The sequence below is a fragment of the Lonchura striata genome, chromosome Z (genome assembly GCF_050655825.1).
Source record: "Lonchura striata isolate lonStrDom1 chromosome Z, ASM5065582v1, whole genome shotgun sequence".
Taxonomy (NCBI): domain Eukaryota; kingdom Metazoa; phylum Chordata; class Aves; order Passeriformes; family Estrildidae; genus Lonchura; species Lonchura striata.
Genome location: NC_140740.1, coordinates 35,609,903 through 35,632,022, shown reverse-complemented (window position 1 = coordinate 35,632,022; position 22,120 = coordinate 35,609,903).

The window sequence follows — 22,120 nt, the reverse complement described above, 5'->3', positions numbered from 1 at the left end:
TACGAGCTGGGCAGGAGCAGGCAGAGAGCACGGCCATCTGAGAGCATTTCCTAGCCTGCCCAGGAAAGAGCAGTGTCTTTGGAGTGTGAGGCAAGTCCATGTTTCCGGGGAAGATCGGGATAATGCCGCTGTGCTGGTAAGCTATTTTCGTGCGAGACACACTGGCAAAGCTTTTCGCTACGATGCAGTCCACTCAGGACGCAGACTACGGCTGTCCGGAGCTGTCCGGAGGGAAGTGGCGCTCCCCGGCGTCTTTCTGCTGAAGCCGCGCTACGGAGCCTGCGGCTGCCGCTGCCCTCATCTGTGCACGAAGCAGCCGCTCCTTCGCCTCCGGGAGCCGCAGAAACAGGTGGCTTGTACGAGGTGAAGAACGAAGCCGGCTTGTGTGCGCATTCTTCGGACTGCTAAAGGACAGTGGCTGCAGCTCCGTGCCGCATCAATTCACGGCTGGCATGCTTATGGCAGGTGTTCCTGGACTACTTTCCTGCATTTTGTCTTCGCCCTGATACAGCCTCTCCAGGGAAAATCGTGCTCGTCCTCTGAGGCTCCGGGATGCAGAGACCTCGGTGGCAGCTGCAGAAAAGAAGGGCTGTGCCGAATTTCTCGAGAAGTAAGAGCATAAACAACGCCTTGTGTTTGGGAATGAGCAGCTGCTGAATTTTGCAATTGCCTTCAATGTGCACTGAATGCCAGGCTGGGATGTGCGCACCTAAAACTACGAGCTGGGCAGGAGCAGGCAGCGAGCACGGCCATCTGAGAGCATTTCCTAGCCTGCTCGGAAAAGAGCAGTGTCTTTGGAGTGTGAGGCAAGTCCATGTTTCTGGGCAAGAGCGGGATAAGTCCGCTGTGCTGGTAAAATTTTGCCTGCGAGTCACACTGGCAAAGCTTTTCGCTAAGATGCAGTCCTGTCAGGACACAGACTACGGCGGTCCGGAGCTGTCCGGAGGGAAGTGGCACTCCCCGGCGTCTTTCTGCCGAAGCCAGGCTTCGGAGCCTGCGGCTGCCGCTGCCCTCATCTGTGCACGAAGCAGCCGCTTCTTCACCTCCGAGAGCCGCTGAAAGCGGTGGCTTGTACGAGGCGAAGAACGAGGCCGGCTTGTGTGCGCATTCTTCGGACTGCTAAAGGACAGTGGCTGCAGCTCCGTGCCCCTTCAATTCACTGCTGCAATGCTTATGGCAGGTGTTCCTGGACTACTTTCCTGCGTTTAGAATTCGCCCTGATACAGCCTCTCCTGGCTAAATCGTGCTCGTCCTCTGAGGCTCCAGGATGCAGAGACCTCGGTGGCAGCTGCAGAAAAGAAGGGCTGCACCGAATTTGTCGGGAAGCAAGAGCATAAACAGCGCACTTGTGTTTAGAAATGAGCAGCTGCTGGATTTTGCAATTGCCTTGACTGTGCACTGAATGCCAGGCTGGGATGTGCGCACCTAAAACTACGAGCTGGGCAGGAGCAGGCAGAGAGCACGGCCATCTGAGAGCATTTCCTAGCCTGCTTAGGAAAGAGCAGTGTCTTTGGAGTGTGAGGCAAGTCCATGTTTCTGGGCAAGAGCGGGATAAGTCCGCTGTGCTGGTAAGCTTTTTCCCTGCGAGTCACACTGGCAAAGCTTTTCGCTATGATGAAGTCCACTCAGGACGCAGACTACGGCTGTCCGGAGCTGTCCGGAGGGAAGTGGCGCTCCCCGGCGTCTTTCTGCTGAAGCCGCGCTACGGAGCCTGCGGCTGCCGCTGCCCTCATCTGTGCACGAAGCAGCCGCTCCTTCACCTCCGGAAGCCGCAGAAACAGGTGGCTTGTACGAGGTGAAGAACGAAGCCGGCTTGTGTGCGCATTCTTCGGACTGCTAAAGGACAGTGGCTGCAGCTCCGTGCCGCCTCAATTCACGGCTGGCATGCTTATGGCAGGTGTTCCTGGACTACTTTCCTGCGTTTAGAATTCGCCCTGATACAGCCTCTCCTGGCTAAATCGTGCTCGTCCTCTGAGGCTCCAGGATGCAGAGACCTCGGTGGCGGCTGCAGAAAAGAAGGGCTGCACCGAATTTGTCGGGAAGCAAGAGCATAAACAGCGCACTTGTGTTTGGAAATGAGCAGCTGCTGGATTTTGCAATTGCCTTGACTGTGCACTGAATGCCAGGCTGGGATGTGCGCACCTAAAACTACGAGCTGGGCAGGAGCAGGCAGAGAGCACGGCCATCTGAGAGCATTTTCTAGTCTGCTCGGAAAAGAGCAGTGTCTTTGGAGTGTGAGGCAAGTCCATGTTTCTGGGCAAGAGCGGGATAATTCCGCTGTGCTGGTAAAATTTTGCCAGCGAGTCACACTGGCAAAGCTTTTCGCTAAGATGCAGTCCTGTCAGGACACAGACTACGGCGGTCCGGAGCTGTCCGGAGGGAAGTGGCACTCCCCGGCGTCTTTCTGCCGAAGCCAGGCTTCGGAGCCTGCGGCTGCCGCTGCCCTCATCTGTGCACGAAGCAGCCGCTCCTTCGCCTCCGGGAGCCGCAGAGACAGGTGGCGTGTATGACGCGAAGAACGAAGCCGGCTTGTGTGCGCATTCTTCGGACTGCTAAAGGACAGTGGCTGCAGCTCCGTGCCGCATCAATTCACTGCTGCAATGCTTATGGCAGGTGTTCCTGGACTACTTTCCTGCATTTTGTCTTCGCCCTGATACAGCCCCTCCACAGAAAATCGTGCTCGTCCTCTGAGGCTCCGGGATGCAGAGACCTCGGTGGCAGCTGCAGAAAAGAAGGGCTGTGCCGAATTTGTCGGGAAGTAAGAGCATAAACAGCGCACTTGTGTTTGGGAATGAGCAGCTGCTGGATTTTGCAATTGCCTTCATGTGCACTGAATGCCAGGCTGGGATGTGCGCACCTAAAACTACGAGCTGGGCAGGAGCAGGCAGACAGCACGGCCATCTGAGAGAATTTCCTAGCCTGCCCAGGAAAGAGCAGTGTCTTTGGAGTGTGAGGTAAGTCCATGTTTCTGGGCAAGAGCGGGATAAGTCCGCTGTGCTGGTAAGCTTTTTCCCTGCGAGACACACTGGCAAAGCTTTTCGCTATGATGAAGTCCACTCAGGACGCAGACTACGGCTGTCCGGATCTGTCCGGAGGGACGTGCCGCTCCCCGGCGTCTTTCTGCTGAAGCCGCGCTACGGAGCCTGCGGCTGCCGCTGCCCTCATCTGTGCACGAAGCAGCCGCTCCTTCGCCTCCGGGAGCCGCAGAAACAGGTGGCTTGTACGAGGTGAAGAACGAAGCCGGCTTGTGTGCGCATTCTTCAGACTGCTAAAGGACAGTGGCTGCAGCTCCGTGCCGCATCAATTCACGGCTGGCATGCTTATGGCAGGTGTTCAGGACTACTTTCCTGCGTTTTGACTTCGCCCTGATACAGCCCCTCCTGTCAAAATCGTGCTCGTCCTCTGAGGCTCCGGGATGCAGAGACCTCGATGGCAGCTGTTGAAAAGAAGGTCTGTGCCGAATTTGTCGGGAAGCAAGAGCATAAACAGCGCCTTGTGTTTGGGAATGAGCAGCTGCTGGATTTTGCAATTGCCTTCACTTTGCACTGAATGCCAGGGTGGAAGTGCGCACCTAAAACTACGAGCTGGGCAGGAGCAGGCAGAGAGCACGGCCATCTGAGAGCATTTCCTAGCCTGCCCAGGAAAGAGCAGTGTCTTTGGAGTGTGAGGCAAGTCCATGTTTCTGGGCAAGATCGGGATAAGTCCGCTGTGCTGGTAAGCTTTTTCCCTGCGAGTCACACTGGCAAAGCTTTTCGCTATGATGAAGTCCACTCAGGACGCAGACTACGGCTGTCCGGATCTGTCCGGAGGGAAGTGGCGCTCCCCGGCGTCTTTCTGCTGAAGCCGCGCTACGGAGCCTGCGGCTGCCGCTGCCCTCATCTGTGCACGAAGCAGCCGCTCCTTCGCCTCCGGAAGCCGCAGAAACAGGTGGCTTGTACGAGGTGAAGAACGAAGCCGGCTTGTGTGCGCATTCTTCGGACTGCTAAAGGACAGTGGCTGCAGCTCCGTGCCGCATCGATTCACTGCTGCAATGCTTATGGCAGGTGTTCCTGGACTACTTTCCTGCATTTTGTCTTCGCCCTGATACAGCCCCTCCACAGAAAATCGTGCTCGTCCTCTGAGGCTCCGGGATGCAGAGACCTCGGTGGCAGCTGCAGAAAAGAAGGGCTGTGCCGAATTTGTCGGGAAGTAAGAGCATAAACAACGCCTTGTGTTTGGGAATGAGCAGCTGCTGGATTTTGCAATTGCCTTGACTGTGCACTGAATGCCAGGCTGGGATGTGCGCACCTAAAACTACGAGCTGGGCAGGAGCAGGCAGAGAGCACGGCCATCTGAGAGCATTTCCTAGCCTGCTTAGGAAAGAGCAGTGTCTTTGGAGTGTGAGGCAAGTCCATGTTTCTGGGCAAGAGCGGGATAAGTCCGCTGTGCTGGTAAGCTTTTTCCCTGCGAGACACACTGGCAAAGCTTTTCGCTATGATGAAGTCCACTCAGGAGGCAGACTACGGCTGTCCGGATCTGTCCGGAGGGAAGTGGCGCTCCCCGGCGTCTTTCTGCTGAAGCCGCGCTACGGAGCCTGCGGCTGCCGCTGCCCTCATCTGTGCACGAAGCAGCCGCTCCTTCGCCTCCGGAAGCCGCAGAAACAGGTGGCTTGTACGAGGTGAAGAACGAAGCCGGCTTGTGTGCGCATTCTTCGGACTGCTAAAGGACAGTGGCTGCAGCTCCGTGCCGCATCAATTCACGGCTGGCATGCTTATGGCAGGTGTTCCAGGACTACTTTCCTGCGTTTTGACTTCGCCCTGATACAGCCCCTCCTGTCAAAATCGTGCTCGTCCTCTGAGGCTCCAGGATGCAGAGATCACGGTGGCAGCTGCAGAAAAGAAGGGCAGCGCCGAATTTGTCTGGAAGCAAGAGCATAAACAGCGCCTTATTGTTGGGAATGAGCAGCTGCTGGATTTTGCAATTGCCTTGACTGTGCACTGAATGCCAGGGTGGAAGTGCGCACCTAAAACTACGAGCTGGGCAGGAGCAGGCAGAGAGCACGGCCATCTGAGAGCATTTCCTAGCCTGCCCAGGAAAGAGCAGTGTCTTTGGAGTGTGAGGCAAGTCCATGTTTCTGGGCAAGATCGGGATAAGTCCGCTGTGCTGGTAAGCTTTTTCCCTGCGAGACACACTGGCAAAGCTTTTCGCTATGATGAAGTCCACTCAGGACGCAGACTACGGCTGTCCGGATCTGTCCGGAGGGAAGTGGCGCTCCCCGGCGTCTTTCTGCTGAAGCCGCGCTACGGAGCCTGCGGCTGCCGCTGCCCTCATCTGTGCACGAAGCAGCCGCTCCTTCGCCTCCGGGAGCAGCAGAGGGAGGTGGCTTGTACGAGGTGAAGAACGAAGCCGGCTTGTGTGCGCATTCTTCGGATTGCTAAAGGACAGTGGCTGCAGCTCCGTGCCGCCTCAATTCACGGCTGGCATGCTTATGGCAGGTGTTCCTGGACTACTTTCCTGCGTTTAGACTTCGCCCTGATACAGCCTCTCCTGGCTAAATCGTGCTCGTCCTCTGAGGCTCCAGGATGCAGAGACCTCGGTGGCAGCTGCAGAAAAGAAGGGCTGCACCGAATTTGTCGGGAAGCAAGAGCATAAACAGCGCACTTGTGTTTGGAAATGAGCAGCTGCTGGATTTTGCAATTGCCTTGACTGTGCACTGAATGCCAGGCTGGGATGTGCGCACCTAAAACTACGAGCTGGGCAGGAGCAGGCAGAGAGCACGGCCATCTGAGAGCATTTTCTAGTCTGCTCGGAAAAGAGCAGTGTCTTTGGAGTGTGAGGCAAGTCCATGTTTCTGGGCAAGAGCGGGATAATTCCGCTGTGCTGGTAAAATTTTGCCAGCGAGTCACACTGGCAAAGCTTTTCGCTAAGATGCAGTCCTGTCAGGACACAGACTACGGCTGTCCGGAGCTGTCCGGAGGGAAGTGGCACTCCCCGGCGTCTTTCTGCCGAAGCCAGGCTTCGGAGCCTGCGGCTGCCGCTGCCCTCATCTGTGCACGAAGCAGCCGCTCCTTCGCCTCCGGGAGCCGCAGAGACAGGTGGCGTGTATGACGCGAAGAACGAAGCCGGCTTGTGTGCGCATTCTTCGGACTGCTAAAGGACAGTGGCTGCAGCTCCGTGCCGCATCAATTCACTGCTGCAATGCTTATGGCAGGTGTTCCTGGACTACTTTCCTGCATTTTGTCTTCGCCCTGATACAGCCCCTCCACAGAAAATCGTGCTCGTCCTCTGAGGCTCCGGGATGCAGAGACCTCGGTGGCAGCTGCAGAAAAGAAGGGCTGTGCCGAATTTGTCGGGAAGTAAGAGCATAAACAGCGCACTTGTGTTTGGGAATGAGCAGCTGCTGGATTTTGCAATTGCCTTCATGTGCACTGAATGCCAGGCTGGGATGTGCGCACCTAAAACTACGAGCTGGGCAGGAGCAGGCAGACAGCACGGCCATCTGAGAGAATTTCCTAGCCTGCCCAGGAAAGAGCAGTGTCTTTGGAGTGTGAGGTAAGTCCATGTTTCTGGGCAAGAGCGGGATAAGTCCGCTGTGCTGGTAAGCTTTTTCCCTGCGAGACACACTGGCAAAGCTTTTCGCTATGATGAAGTCCACTCAGGACGCAGACTACGGCTGTCCGGAGCTGTCCGGAGGGACGTGCCGCTCCCCGGCGTCTTTCTGCTGAAGCCGCGCTACGGAGCCTGCGGCTGCCGCTGCCCTCATCTGTGCACGAAGCAGCCGCTCCTTCGCCTCCGGGAGCCGCAGAAACAGGTGGCTTGTACGAGGTGAAGAACGAAGCCGGCTTGTGTGCGCATTCTTCAGACTGCTAAAGGACAGTGGCTGCAGCTCCGTGCCGCATCAATTCACGGCTGGCATGCTTATGGCAGGTGTTCAGGACTACTTTCCTGCGTTTTGACTTCGCCCTGATACAGCCCCTCCTGTCAAAATCGTGCTCGTCCTCTGAGGCTCCAGGATGCAGAGACCTCGATGGCAGCTGTTGAAAAGAAGGTCTGTGCCGAATTTGTCGGGAAGCAAGAGCATAAACAGCGCCTTGTGTTTGGGAATGAGCAGCTGCTGGATTTTGCAATTGCCTTCACTTTGCACTGAATGCCAGGGTGGAAGTGCGCACCTAAAACTACGAGCTGGGCAGGAGCAGGCAGAGAGCACGGCCATCTGAGAGCATTTCCTAGCCTGCCCAGGAAAGAGCAGTGTCTTTGGAGTGTGAGGCAAGTCCATGTTTCTGGGCAAGATCGGGATAAGTCCGCTGTGCTGGTAAGCTTTTTCCCTGCGAGTCACACTGGCAAAGCTTTTCGCTATGATGAAGTCCACTCAGGACGCAGACTACGGCTGTCCGGATCTGTCCGGAGGGAAGTGGCGCTCCCCGGCGTCTTTCTGCTGAAGCCGCGCTACGGAGCCTGCGGCTGCCGCTGCCCTCATCTGTGCACGAAGCAGCCGCTCCTTCGCCTCCGGAAGCCGCAGAAACAGGTGGCTTGTACGAGGTGAAGAACGAAGCCGGCTTGTGTGCGCATTCTTCGGACTGCTAAAGGACAGTGGCTGCAGCTCCGTGCCGCATCGATTCACTGCTGCAATGCTTATGGCAGGTGTTCCTGGACTACTTTCCTGCATTTTGTCTTCGCCCTGATACAGCCCCTCCACAGAAAATCGTGCTCGTCCTCTGAGGCTCCGGGATGCAGAGACCTCGGTGGCAGCTGCAGAAAAGAAGGGCTGTGCCGAATTTGTCGGGAAGTAAGAGCATAAACAACGCCTTGTGTTTGGGAATGAGCAGCTGCTGGATTTTGCAATTGCCTTGACTGTGCACTGAATGCCAGGCTGGGATGTGCGCACCTAAAACTACGAGCTGGGCAGGAGCAGGCAGAGAGCACGGCCATCTGAGAGCATTTCCTAGCCTGCCCAGGAAAGAGCAGTGTCTTTGGAGTGTGAGGCAAGTCCATGTTTCTGGGCAAGAGCGGGATAAGTCCGCTGTGCTGGTAAGCTTTTTCCCTGCGAGACACACTGGCAAAGCTTTTCGCTATGATGAAGTCCACTGAGGACGCAGACTACGGCTGTCCGGATCTGTCCGGAGGGAAGTGGCGCTCCCCGGCGTCTTTCTGCTGAAGCCGCGCTACGGAGCCTGCGGCTGCCGCTGCCCTCATCTGTGCACGAAGCAGCCGCTCCTTCGCCTCCGGGAGCAGCAGAGGGAGGTGGCTTGTACGAGGTGAAGAACGAAGCCGGCTTGTGTGCGCATTCTTCGGATTGCTAAAGGACAGTGGCTGCAGCTCCGTGCCGCCTCAATTCACGGCTGGCATGCTTATGGCAGGTGTTCCTGGACTACTTTCCTGCGTTTAGACTTCGCCCTGATACAGCCTCTCCTGGCTAAATCGTGCTCGTCCTCTGAGGCTCCAGGATGCAGAGACCTCGGTGGCAGCTGCAGAAAAGAAGGGCTGCACCGAATTTGTCGGGAAGCAAGAGCATAAACAGCGCACTTGTGTTTGGAAATGAGCAGCTGCTGGATTTTGCAATTGCCTTGACTGTGCACTGAATGCCAGGCTGGGATGTGCGCACCTAAAACTACGAGCTGGGCAGGAGCAGGCAGAGAGCACGGCCATCTGAGAGCATTTTCTAGTCTGCTCGGAAAAGAGCAGTGTCTTTGGAGTGTGAGGCAAGTCCATGTTTCTGGGCAAGAGCGGGATAATTCCGCTGTGCTGGTAAAATTTTGCCAGCGAGTCACACTGGCAAAGCTTTTCGCTAAGATGCAGTCCTGTCAGGACACAGACTACGGCGGTCCGGAGCTGTCCGGAGGGAAGTGGCACTCCCCGGCGTCTTTCTGCCGAAGCCAGGCTTCGGAGCCTGCGGCTGCCGCTGCCCTCATCTGTGCACGAAGCAGCCGCTCCTTCGCCTCCGAGAGCCGCAGAGACAGGTGGCGTGTATGACGCGAAGAACGAAGCCGGCTTGTGTGCGCATTCTTCGGACTGCTAAAGGACAGTGGCTGCAGCTCCGTGCCGCATCAATTCACTGCTGCAATGCTTATGGCAGGTGTTCCTGGACTACTTTCCTGCATTTTGTCTTCGCCCTGATACAGCCCCTCCACAGAAAATCGTGCTCGTCCTCTGAGGCTCCGGGATGCAGAGACCTCGGTGGCAGCTGCAGAAAAGAAGGGCTGTGCCGAATTTGTCGGGAAGTAAGAGCATAAACAACGCCTTGTGTTTGGGAATGAGCAGCTGCTGGATTTTGCAATTGCCTTGACTGTGCACTGAATGCCAGGCTGGGATGTGCGCACCTAAAACTACGAGCTGGGCAGGAGCAGGCAGAGAGCACGGCCATCTGAGAGCATTTCCTAGCCTGCTTAGGAAAGAGCAGTGTCTTTGGAGTGTGAGGCAAGTCCATGTTTCTGGGCAAGAGCGGGATAAGTCCGCTGTGCTGGTAAGCTTTTTCCCTGCGAGACACACTGGCAAAGCTTTTCGCTATGATGAAGTCCACTCAGGAGGCAGACTACGGCTGTCCGGATCTGTCCGGAGGGAAGTGGCGCTCCCCGGCGTCTTTCTGCTGAAGCCGCGCTACGGAGCCTGCGGCTGCCGCTGCCCTCATCTGTGCACGAAGCAGCCGCTCCTTCGCCTCCGGAAGCCGCAGAAACAGGTGGCTTGTACGAGGTGAAGAACGAAGCCGGCTTGTGTGCGCATTCTTCGGACTGCTAAAGGACAGTGGCTGCAGCTCCGTGCCGCCTCAATTCACGGCTGGCATGCTTATGGCAGGTGTTCCAGGACTACTTTCCTGCGTTTTGACTTCGCCCTGATACAGCCCCTCCTGTCAAAATCGTGCTCGTCCTCTGAGGCTCCAGGATGCAGAGATCACGGTGGCAGCTGCAGAAAAGAAGGGCAGCGCCGAATTTGTCTGGAAGCAAGAGCATAAACAGCGCCTTATTGTTGGGAATGAGCAGCTGCTGGATTTTGCAATTGCCTTGACTGTGCACTGAATGCCAGGGTGGAAGTGCGCACCTAAAACTACGAGCTGGGCAGGAGCAGGCAGAGAGCACGGCCATCTGAGAGCATTTCCTAGCCTGCCCAGGAAAGAGCAGTGTCTTTGGAGTGTGAGGCAAGTCCATGTTTCTGGGCAAGATCGGGATAAGTCCGCTGTGCTGGTAAGCTTTTTCCCTGCGAGACACACTGGCAAAGCTTTTCGCTATGATGAAGTCCACTGAGGACGCAGACTACGGCTGTCCGGAGCTGTCCGGAGGGAAGTGGCGCTCCCCGGCGTCTTTCTGCTGAAGCCGCGCTACGGAGCCTGCGGCTGCCGCTGCCCTCATCTGTGCACGAAGCAGCCGCTCCTTCGCCTCCGGGAGCAGCAGAGGGAGGTGGCTTGTACGAGGTGAAGAACGAAGCCGGCTTGTGTGCGCATTCTTCGGATTGCTAAAGGACAGTGGCTGCAGCTCCGTGCCGCCTCAATTCACGGCTGGCATGCTTATGGCAGGTGTTCCTGGACTACTTTCCTGCGTTTAGACTTCGCCCTGATACAGCCTCTCCTGGCTAAATCGTGCTCGTCCTCTGAGGCTCCAGGATGCAGAGACCTCGGTGGCAGCTGCAGAAAAGAAGGGCTGCACCGAATTTGTCGGGAAGCAAGAGCATAAACAGCGCACTTGTGTTTGGAAATGAGCAGCTGCTGGATTTTGCAATTGCCTTGACTGTGCACTGAATGCCAGGCTGGGATGTGCGCACCTAAAACTACGAGCTGGGCAGGAGCAGGCAGAGAGCACGGCCATCTGAGAGCATTTTCTAGTCTGCTCGGAAAAGAGCAGTGTCTTTGGAGTGTGAGGCAAGTCCATGTTTCTGGGCAAGAGCGGGATAATTCCGCTGTGCTGGTAAAATTTTGCCAGCGAGTCACACTGGCAAAGCTTTTCGCTAAGATGCAGTCCTGTCAGGACACAGACTACGGCTGTCCGGAGCTGTCCGGAGGGAAGTGGCACTCCCCGGCGTCTTTCTGCCGAAGCCAGGCTTCGGAGCCTGCGGCTGCCGCTGCCCTCATCTGTGCACGAAGCAGCCGCTCCTTCGCCTCCGGGAGCCGCAGAGACAGGTGGCGTGTATGACGCGAAGAACGAAGCCGGCTTGTGTGCGCATTCTTCGGACTGCTAAAGGACAGTGGCTGCAGCTCCGTGCCGCATCAATTCACTGCTGCAATGCTTATGGCAGGTGTTCCTGGACTACTTTCCTGCATTTTGTCTTCGCCCTGATACAGCCCCTCCACAGAAAATCGTGCTCGTCCTCTGAGGCTCCGGGATGCAGAGACCTCGGTGGCAGCTGCAGAAAAGAAGGGCTGTGCCGAATTTGTCGGGAAGTAAGAGCATAAACAGCGCACTTGTGTTTGGGAATGAGCAGCTGCTGGATTTTGCAATTGCCTTCATGTGCACTGAATGCCAGGCTGGGATGTGCGCACCTAAAACTACGAGCTGGGCAGGAGCAGGCAGACAGCACGGCCATCTGAGAGAATTTCCTAGCCTGCCCAGGAAAGAGCAGTGTCTTTGGAGTGTGAGGTAAGTCCATGTTTCTGGGCAAGAGCGGGATAAGTCCGCTGTGCTGGTAAGCTTTTTCCCTGCGAGACACACTGGCAAAGCTTTTCGCTATGATGAAGTCCACTCAGGACGCAGACTACGGCTGTCCGGAGCTGTCCGGAGGGACGTGCCGCTCCCCGGCGTCTTTCTGCTGAAGCCGCGCTACGGAGCCTGCGGCTGCCGCTGCCCTCATCTGTGCACGAAGCAGCCGTTCCTTCGCCTCCGGGAGCCGCAGAAACAGGTGGCTTGTACGAGGTGAAGAACGAAGCCGGCTTGTGTGCGCATTCTTCAGACTGCTAAAGGACAGTGGCTGCAGCTCCGTGCCGCATCAATTCACGGCTGGCATGCTTATGGCAGGTGTTCAGGACTACTTTCCTGCGTTTTGACTTCGCCCTGATACAGCCCCTCCTGTCAAAATCGTGCTCGTCCTCTGAGGCTCCGGGATGCAGAGACCTCGATGGCAGCTGTTGAAAAGAAGGTCTGTGCCGAATTTGTCGGGAAGCAAGAGCATAAACAGCGCCTTGTGTTTGGGAATGAGCAGCTGCTGGATTTTGCAATTGCCTTGACTGTGCACTGAATGCCAGGCTGGGATGTGCGCACCTAAAACTACGAGCTGGGCAGGAGCAGGCAGAGAGCACGGCCATCTGAGAGCATTTTCTAGTCTGCTCGGAAAAGAGCAGTGTCTTTGGAGTGTGAGGCAAGTCCATGTTTCTGGGCAAGAGCGGGATAATTCCGCTGTGCTGGTAAAATTTTGCCAGCGAGTCACACTGGCAAAGCTTTTCGCTAAGATGCAGTCCTGTCAGGACAGAGACTACAGCGGTCCGGAGCTGTCCGGAGGGAAGTGGCACTCCCCGGCGTCTTTCTGCCGAAGCCAGGCTTCGGAGCCTGCGGCTGCCGCTGCCCTCATCTGTGCACGAAGCAGCCGCTCCTTCGCCTCCGAGAGCCGCAGAGACAGGTGGCGTGTATGACGCGAAGAACGAAGCCGGCTTGTGTGCGCATTCTTCGGACTGCTAAAGGACAGTGGCTGCAGCTCCGTGCCGCATCAATTCACTGCTGCAATGCTTATGGCAGGTGTTCCTGGACTACTTTCCTGCATTTTGTCTTCGCCCTGATACAGCCCCTCCACAGAAAATCGTGCTCGTCCTCTGAGGCTCCGGGATGCAGAGACCTCGGTGGCAGCTGCAGAAAAGAAGGGCTGTGCCGAATTTGTCGGGAAGTAAGAGCATAAACAACGCCTTGTGTTTGGGAATGAGCAGCTGCTGGATTTTGCAATTGCCTTCATGTGCACTGAATGCCAGGCTGGGATGTGCGCACCTAAAACTACGAGCTGGGCAGGAGCAGGCAGAGAGCACGGCCATCTGAGAGCATTTCCTAGCCTGCTTAGGAAAGAGCAGTGTCTTTGGAATGTGAGGCAAGTCCATGTTTCTGGGCAAGAGCGGGATAAGTCCGCTGTGCTGGTAAGCTTTTTCCCTGCGAGACACACTGGCAAAGCTTTTCGCTATGATGAAGTCCACTCAGGACGCAGACTACGGCTGTCCGGAGCTGTCCGGAGGGAAGTGGCGCTCCCCGGCGTCTTTCTGCTGAAGCCGCGCTACGGAGCCTGCGGCTGCCGCTGCCCTCATCTGTGCACGAAGCAGCCGCTCCTTCGCCTCCGGGAGCAGCAGAGGGAGGTGGCTTGTACGAGGTGAAGAACGAAGCCGGCTTGTGTGCGCATTCTTCGGACTGCTAAAGGACAGTGGCTGCAGCTCCGTGCCGCCTCAATTCACGGCTGGCATGCTTATGGCAGGTGTTCCTGGACTACTTTCCTGCGTTTAGACTTCGCCCTGATACAGCCTCTCCTGGCTAAATCGTGCTCGTCCTCTGAGGCTCCAGGATGCAGAGACCTCGGTGGCAGCTGCAGAAAAGAAGGGCTGCACCGAATTTGTCGGGAAGCAAGAGCATAAACAGCGCACTTGTGTTTGGAAATGAGCAGCTCCTGGATTTTGCAATTGCCTTGACTGTGCACTGAATGCCAGGCTGGGATGTGCGCACCTAAAACTACGAGCTGGGCAGGAGCAGGCAGAGAGCACGGCCATCTGAGAGCATTTTCTAGTCTGCTCGGAAAAGAGCAGTGTCTTTGGAGTGTGAGGCAAGTCCATGTTTCTGGGCAAGAGCGGGATAATTCCGCTGTGCTGGTAAAATTTTGCCAGCGAGTCACACTGGCAAAGCTTTTCGCTAAGATGCAGTCCTGTCAGGACACAGACTACGGCTTGCCGGAGCTGTCCGGAGGGAAGTGGCACTCCCCGGCGTCTTTCTGCCGAAGCCAGGCTTCGGAGCCTGCGGCTGCCGCTGCCCTCATCTGTGCACGAAGCAGCCGCTCCTTCGCCTCCGAGAGCCGCAGAGACAGGTGGCGTGTATGACGCGAAGAACGAAGCCGGCTTGTGTGCGCATTCTTCGGACTGCTAAAGGACAGTGGCTGCAGCTCCGTGCCGCATCAATTCACTGCTGCAATGCTTATGGCAGGTGTTCCTGGACTACTTTCCTGCATTTTGTCTTCGCCCTGATACAGCCCCTCCACAGAAAATCGTGCTCGTCCTCTGAGGCTCCGGGATGCAGAGACCTCGGTGGCAGCTGCAGAAAAGAAGGGCTGCACCGAATTTGTCGGGAAGCAAGAGCATAAACAGCGCACTTGTGTTTGGAAATGAGCAGCTGCTGGATTTTGCAATTGCCTTCACTGTGCACTGAATGCCAGGCTGGGATGTGCGCACCTAAAACTACGAGCTGGGCAGGAGCAGGCAGAGAGCACGGCCATCTGAGAGCATTTTCTAGTCTGCTCGGAAAAGAGCAGTGTCTTTGGAGTGTGAGGCAAGTCCATGTTTCTGGGCAAGAGCGGCATAATTCCGCTGTGCTGGTAAAATTTTGCCAGCGAGTCACACTGGCAAAGCTTTACGCTAAGATGCAGTCCTGTCAGGACACAGACTACGGCGGTCCGGAGCTGTCCGAGGGAAGTGGCGCTCCCCGGCGTCTTTCTGCCGAAGCCAGGCTTCGGAGCCTGCGGCTGCCGCTGCCCTCATCTGTGCACGAAGCAGCCGCTCCTTCGCCTCCGAGAGCCGCAGAGACAGGTGGCGTGTATGACGCGAAGAACGAAGCCGGCTTGTGTGCGCATTCTTCGGACTGCTAAAGGACAGTGGCTGCAGCTCCGTGCCGCATCAATTCACTGCTGCAATGCTTATGGCAGGTGTTCCTGGACTACTTTCCTGCATTTTGTCTTCGCCCTGATACAGCCCCTCCACAGAAAATCGTGCTCGTCCTCTGAGGCTCCGGGATGCAGAGACCTCGGTGGCAGCTGCAGAAAAGAAGGGCTGTGCCGAATTTGTCGGGAAGTAAGAGCATAAACAACGCCTTGTGTTTGGGAATGAGCAGCTGCTGGATTTTGCAATTGCCTTCATGTGCACTGAATGCCAGGCTGGGATGTGCGCACCTAAAACTACGAGCTGGGCAGGAGCAGGCAGAGAGCACGGCCATCTGAGAGCATTTCCTAGCCTGCTTAGGAAAGAGCAGTGTCTTTGGAATGTGAGGTAAGTCCATGTTTCTGGGCAAGAGCGGGATAAGTCCGCTGTGCTGGTAAGCTTTTTCCCTGCGAGACACACTGGCAAAGCTTTTCGCTATGATGAAGTCCACTCAGGACGCAGACTACGGCTGTCCGGAGCTGTCCGGAGGGAAGTGGCGCTCCCCGGCGTCTTTCTGCTGAAGCCGCGCTACGGAGCCTGCGGCTGCCGCTGCCCTCATCTGTGCACGAAGCAGCCGCTCCTTCGCCTCCGGGAGCAGCAGAAACAGGTGGCTTGTACGAGGTGAAGAACGAAGCCGGCTTGTGTGCGCATTCTTCGGACTGCTAAAGGACAGTGGCTGCAGCTCCGTGCCGCCTCAATTCACGGCTGGCATGCTTATGGCAGGTGTTCCTGGACTACTTTCCTGCGTTTAGACTTCGCCCTGATACAGCCTCTCCTGGCTAAATCGTGCTCGTCCTCTGAGGCTCCAGGATGCAGAGACCTCGGTGGCAGCTGCAGAAAAGAAGGGCTGCACCGAATTTGTCGGGAAGCAAGAGCATAAACAGCGCACTTGTGTTTGGAAATGAGCAGCTGCTGGATTTTGCAATTGCCTTGACTGTGCACTGAATGCCAGGCTGGGATGTGCGCACCTAAAACTACGAGCTGGGCAGGAGCAGGCAGAGAGCACGGCCATCTGAGAGCATTTTCTAGTCTGCTCGGAAAAGAGCAGTGTCTTTGGAGTGTGAGGCAAGTCCATGTTTCTGGGCAAGAGCGGGATAATTCCGCTGTGCTGGTAAAATTTTGCCAGCGAGTCACACTGGCAAAGCTTTTCGCTAAGATGCAGTCCTGTCAGGACACAGACTACGGCGGTCCGGAGCTGTCCGGAGGGAAGTGGCACTCCCCGGCGTCTTTCTGCCGAAGCCAGGCTTCGGAGCCTGCGGCTGCCGCTGCCCTCATCTGTGCACGAAGCAGCCGCTCCTTCGCCTCCGGGAGCCGCAGAGACAGGTGGCGTGTATGACGCGAAGAACGAAGCCGGCTTGTGTGCGCATTCTTCGGACTGCTAAAGGACAGTGGCTGCAGCTCCGTGCCGCATCAATTCACTGCTGCAATGCTTATGGCAGGTGTTCCTGGACTACTTTCCTGCATTTTGTCTTCGCCCTGATACAGCCCCTCCAGGGAAAATCGTGCTCGTCCTCTGAGGCTCCGGGATGCAGAGACCTCGGTGGCAGCTGCAGAAAAGAAGGGCTGTGCCGAATTTGTCGGGAAGCAAGAGCATAAACAGCGCACTTGTGTTTGGAAATGAGCAGCTGCTGGATTTTGCAATTGCCTTGACTGTGCACTGAATGCCAGGCTGGGATGTGCGCACCTAAAACTACGAGCTGGGCAGGAGCAGGCAGAGAGCACGGCCATCTGAGAGCATTTTCTAGTCTGCTCGGAAAAGAGCAGTGTCTTTGGAGTGTGAGGCAAGTCCATGTTTCTGGGCAAGAGCGGGATAATTCCGCTGTGCTGGTAAAATTTTGCCAGCGAGTCACACTGGCAAAGCTTTTCGCTAAGATGCAGTCCTGTCAGGACACAGACTACGGCGGTCCGGAGCTGTCCGGAGGGAAGTGGCACTCCCCGGCGTCTTTCTGCCGAAGCCAGGCTTCGGAGCCTGCGGCTGCCGCTGCCCTCATCTGTGCACGAAGCAGCCGCTCCTTCGCCTCCGGGAGCCGCAGAGAGAGGTGGCTTGTACGAGGCGAAGAACGAAGCCGGCTTGTGTGCGCATTCTTCGGACTGCTAAAGGACAGTGGCTGGAGCTCTCTGCCCCCTCAATTCACTGCTGGCATGCTTATGGCAGGTGTTCCAGGACTACTTTCCTGCGTTTTGTCTTCGCCCTGATACAGCCCCTCCTGTCAAAATCGTGCTCGTCCTCTGAGGCTCCAGGATGCAGAGACCACGGTGGCAGCTGCAGAAAAGAAGGGCAGCGCCGAATTTGTCTGGAAGCAAGAGCATAAACAGCGCCTTATTGTTGGGAATGAGCAGCTGCTGGATTTTGCAATTGCCTTGACTGTGCACTGAATGCCAGGCTGGGATGTGCGCACCTAAAACTACGAGCTGGGCAGGAGCAGGCAGAGAGCACGGCCATCTGAGAGCATTTCCTAGCCTGCCCAGGAAAGAGCAGTGTCTTTGGAGTGTGAGGCAAGTCCATGTTTCCGGGGAAGATCGGGATAATGCCGCTGTGCTGGTAAGCTATTTTCGTGCGAGACACACTGGCAAAGCTTTTCGCTACGATGCAGTCCACTCAGGACGCAGACTACGGCTGTCCGGAGCTGTCCGGAGGGAAGTGGCGCTCCCCGGCGTCTTTCTGCTGAAGCCGCGCTACGGAGCCTGCGGCTGCCGCTGCCCTCATCTGTGCACGAAGCAGCCGCTCCTTCGCCTCCGGAAGCCGCAGAAACAGGTGGCTTCTACGAGGCGAAGAACGAAGCCGGCTTGTGTGCGCATTCTTCGGACTGCTAAAGGACAGTGGCTGCAGCTCCGTGCCGCCTCAATTCACGGCTGGCATGCTTATGGCAGGTGTTCCTGGACTACTTTCCTGCATTTTGTCTTCGCCCTGATACAGCCCCTCCAGGGAAAATCGTGCTCGTCCTCTGAGGCTCCGGGATGCAGAGACCTCGGTGGCAGCTGCAGAAAAGAAGGGCTGTGCCGAATTTCTCGAGAAGTAAGAGCATAAACAACGCCTTGTGTTTGGGAATGAGCAGCTGCTGGATTTTGCAATTGCCTTCACTGTGCACTGAATGCCAGGGTGGAAGTGCGCACCTAAAACTACGAGCTGGGCAGGAGCAGGCAGCGAGCACGGCCATCTGAGAGCATTTCCTAGCCTGCCCAGGAAAGAGCAGTGTCTTTGGAGTGTGAGGCAAGTCCATGTTTCTGGGCAAGATCGGGATAAGTCCGCTGTGCTGGTAAGCTTTTTCCCTGCGAGTCACACTGGCAAAGCTTTTCGCTATGATGAAGTCCACTCAGGACGCAGACTACGGCTGTCCGGAGCTGTCCGGAGGGAAGTGGCGCTCCCCGGCGTCTTTCTGCTGAAGCCGCGCTACGGAGCCTGCGGCTGCCGCTGCCCTCATCTGTGCACGAAGCAGCCGCTCCTTCGCCTCCGGGAGCCGCAGAAACAGGTGGCTTGTACGAGGTGAAGAACGAAGCCGGCTTGTGTGCGCATTCTTCGGACTGCTAAAGGACAGTGGCTGCAGCTCCGTGCCGCATCAATTCACGGCTGGCATGCTTATGGCAGGTGTTCCTGGACTACTTTCCTGCATTTTGTCTTCGCCCTGATACAGCCTCTCCAGGGAAAATCGTGCTCGTCCTCTGAGGCTCCGGGATGCAGAGACCTCGGTGGCAGCTGCAGAAAAGAAGGGCTGTGCCGAATTTCTCGAGAAGTAAGAGCATAAACAACGCCTTGTGTTTGGGAATGAGCAGCTGCTGAATTTTGCAATTGCCTTCAATGTGCACTGAATGCCAGGCTGGGATGTGCGCACCTAAAACTACGAGCTGGGCAGGAGCAGGCAGCGAGCACGGCCATCTGAGAGCATTTCCTAGCCTGCTCGGAAAAGAGCAGTGTCTTTGGAGTGTGAGGCAAGTCCATGTTTCTGGGCAAGAGCGGGATAAGTCCGCTGTGCTGGTAAAATTTTGCCTGCGAGTCACACTGGCAAAGCTTTTCGCTAAGATGCAGTCCTGTCAGGACACAGACTACGGCGGTCCGGAGCTGTCCGGAGGGAAGTGGCACTCCCCGGCGTCTTTCTGCCGAAGCCAGGCTTCGGAGCCTGCGGCTGCCGCTGCCCTCATCTGTGCACGAAGCAGCCGCTTCTTCACCTCCGAGAGCCGCTGAAAGCGGTGGCTTGTACGAGGCGAAGAACGAGGCCGGCTTGTGTGCGCATTCTTCGGACTGCTAAAGGACAGTGGCTGCAGCTCCGTGCCCCTTCAATTCACTGCTGCAATGCTTATGGCAGGTGTTCCTGGACTACTTTCCTGCGTTTAGAATTCGCCCTGATACAGCCTCTCCTGGCTAAATCGTGCTCGTCCTCTGAGGCTCCAGGATGCAGAGACCTCGGTGGCAGCTGCAGAAAAGAAGGGCTGCACCGAATTTGTCGGGAAGCAAGAGCATAAACAGCGCACTTGTGTTTAGAAATGAGCAGCTGCTGGATTTTGCAATTGCCTTGACTGTGCACTGAATGCCAGGCTGGGATGTGCGCACCTAAAACTACGAGCTGGGCAGGAGCAGGCAGACAGCACGGCCATCTGAGAGCATTTCCTAGCCTGCTTAGGAAAGAGCAGTGTCTTTGGAGTGTGAGGCAAGTCCATGTTTCTGGGCAAGAGCGGGATAAGTCCGCTGTGCTGGTAAGCTTTTTCCCTGCGAGTCACACTGGCAAAGCTTTTCGCTATGATGAAGTCCACTCAGGACGCAGACTACGGCTGTCCGGAGCTGTCCGGAGGGAAGTGGCGCTCCCCGGCGTCTTTCTGCTGAAGCCGCGCTACGGAGCCTGCGGCTGCCGCTGCCCTCATCTGTGCACGAAGCAGCCGCTCCTTCACCTCCGGAAGCCGCAGAAACAGGTGGCTTGTACGAGGTGAAGAACGAAGCCGGCTTGTGTGCGCATTCTTCGGACTGCTAAAGGACAGTGGCTGCAGCTCCGTGCCGCCTCAATTCACGGCTGGCATGCTTATGGCAGGTGTTCCTGGACTACTTTCCTGCGTTTAGAATTCGCCCTGATACAGCCTCTCCTGGCTAAATCGTGCTCGTCCTCTGAGGCTCCAGGATGCAGAGACCTCGGTGGCAGCTGCAGAAAAGAAGGGCTGCACCGAATTTGTCGGGAAGCAAGAGCATAAACAGCGCACTTGTGTTTGGAAATGAGCAGCTGCTGGATTTTGCAATTGCCTTCACTGTGCACTGAATGCCAGGCTGGGATGTGCGCACCTAAAACTACGAGCTGGGCAGGAGCAGGCAGAGAGCACGGCCATCTGAGAGCATTTTCTAGTCTGCTCGGAAAAGAGCAGTGTCTTTGGAGTGTGAGGCAAGTCCATGTTTCTGGGCAAGAGCGGGATAATTCCGCTGTGCTGGTAAAATTTTGCCAGCGAGTCACACTGGCAAAGCTTTTCGCTAAGATGCAGTCCTGTCAGGACACAGACTACGGCGGTCCGGAGCTGTCCGGAGGGAAGTGGCACTCCCCGGCGTCTTTCTGCCGAAGCCAGGCTTCGGAGCCTGCGGCTGCCGCTGCCCTCATCTGTGCACGAAGCAGCCGCTCCTTCGCCTCCGGGAGCCGCAGAGACAGGTGGCGTGTATGACGCGAAGAACGAAGCCGGCTTGTGTGCGCATTCTTCGGACTGCTAAAGGACAGTGGCTGCAGCTCCGTGCCGCATCAATTCACTGCTGCAATGCTTATGGCAGGTGTTCCTGGACTACTTTCCTGCATTTTGTCTTCGCCCTGATACAGCCCCTCCACAGAAAATCGTGCTCGTCCTCTGAGGCTCCGGGATGCAGAGACCTCGGTGGCAGCTGCAGAAAAGAAGGGCTGTGCCGAATTTGTCGGGAAGTAAGAGCATAAACAGCGCACTTGTGTTTGGGAATGAGCAGCTGCTGGATTTTGCAATTGCCTTCATGTGCACTGAATGCCAGGCTGGGATGTGCGCACCTAAAACTACGAGCTGGGCAGGAGCAGGCAGACAGCACGGCCATCTGAGAGAATTTCCTAGCCTGCCCAGGAAAGAGCAGTGTCTTTGGAGTGTGAGGTAAGTCCATGTTTCTGGGCAAGAGCGGGATAAGTCCGCTGTGCTGGTAAGCTTTTTCCCTGCGAGACACACTGGCAAAGCTTTTCGCTATGATGAAGTCCACTCAGGACGCAGACTACGGCTGTCCGGATCTGTCCGGAGGGACGTGCCGCTCCCCGGCGTCTTTCTGCTGAAGCCGCGCTACGGAGCCTGCGGCTGCCGCTGCCCTCATCTGTGCACGAAGCAGCCGCTCCTTCGCCTCCGGGAGCCGCAGAAACAGGTGGCTTGTACGAGGTGAAGAACGAAGCCGGCTTGTGTGCGCATTCTTCAGACTGCTAAAGGACAGTGGCTGCAGCTCCGTGCCGCATCAATTCACGGCTGGCATGCTTATGGCAGGTGTTCAGGACTACTTTCCTGCGTTTTGACTTCGCCCTGATACAGCCCCTCCTGTCAAAATCGTGCTCGTCCTCTGAGGCTCCGGGATGCAGAGACCTCGATGGCAGCTGTTGAAAAGAAGGTCTGTGCCGAATTTGTCGGGAAGCAAGAGCATAAACAGCGCCTTGTGTTTGGGAATGAGCAGCTGCTGGATTTTGCAATTGCCTTCACTTTGCACTGAATGCCAGGGTGGAAGTGCGCACCTAAAACTACGAGCTGGGCAGGAGCAGGCAGAGAGCACGGCCATCTGAGAGCATTTCCTAGCCTGCCCAGGAAAGAGCAGTGTCTTTGGAGTGTGAGGCAAGTCCATGTTTCTGGGCAAGATCGGGATAAGTCCGCTGTGCTGGTAAGCTTTTTCCCTGCGAGTCACACTGGCAAAGCTTTTCGCTATGATGAAGTCCACTCAGGACGCAGACTACGGCTGTCCGGATCTGTCCGGAGGGAAGTGGCGCTCCCCGGCGTCTTTCTGCTGAAGCCGCGCTACGGAGCCTGCGGCTGCCGCTGCCCTCATCTGTGCACGAAGCAGCCGCTCCTTCGCCTCCGGAAGCCGCAGAAACAGGTGGCTTGTACGAGGTGAAGAACGAAGCCGGCTTGTGTGCGCATTCTTCGGACTGCTAAAGGACAGTGGCTGCAGCTCCGTGCCGCATCGATTCACTGCTGCAATGCTTATGGCAGGTGTTCCTGGACTACTTTCCTGCATTTTGTCTTCGCCCTGATACAGCCCCTCCACAGAAAATCGTGCTCGTCCTCTGAGGCTCCGGGATGCAGAGACCTCGGTGGCAGCTGCAGAAAAGAAGGGCTGTGCCGAATTTGTCGGGAAGTAAGAGCATAAACAACGCCTTGTGTTTGGGAATGAGCAGCTGC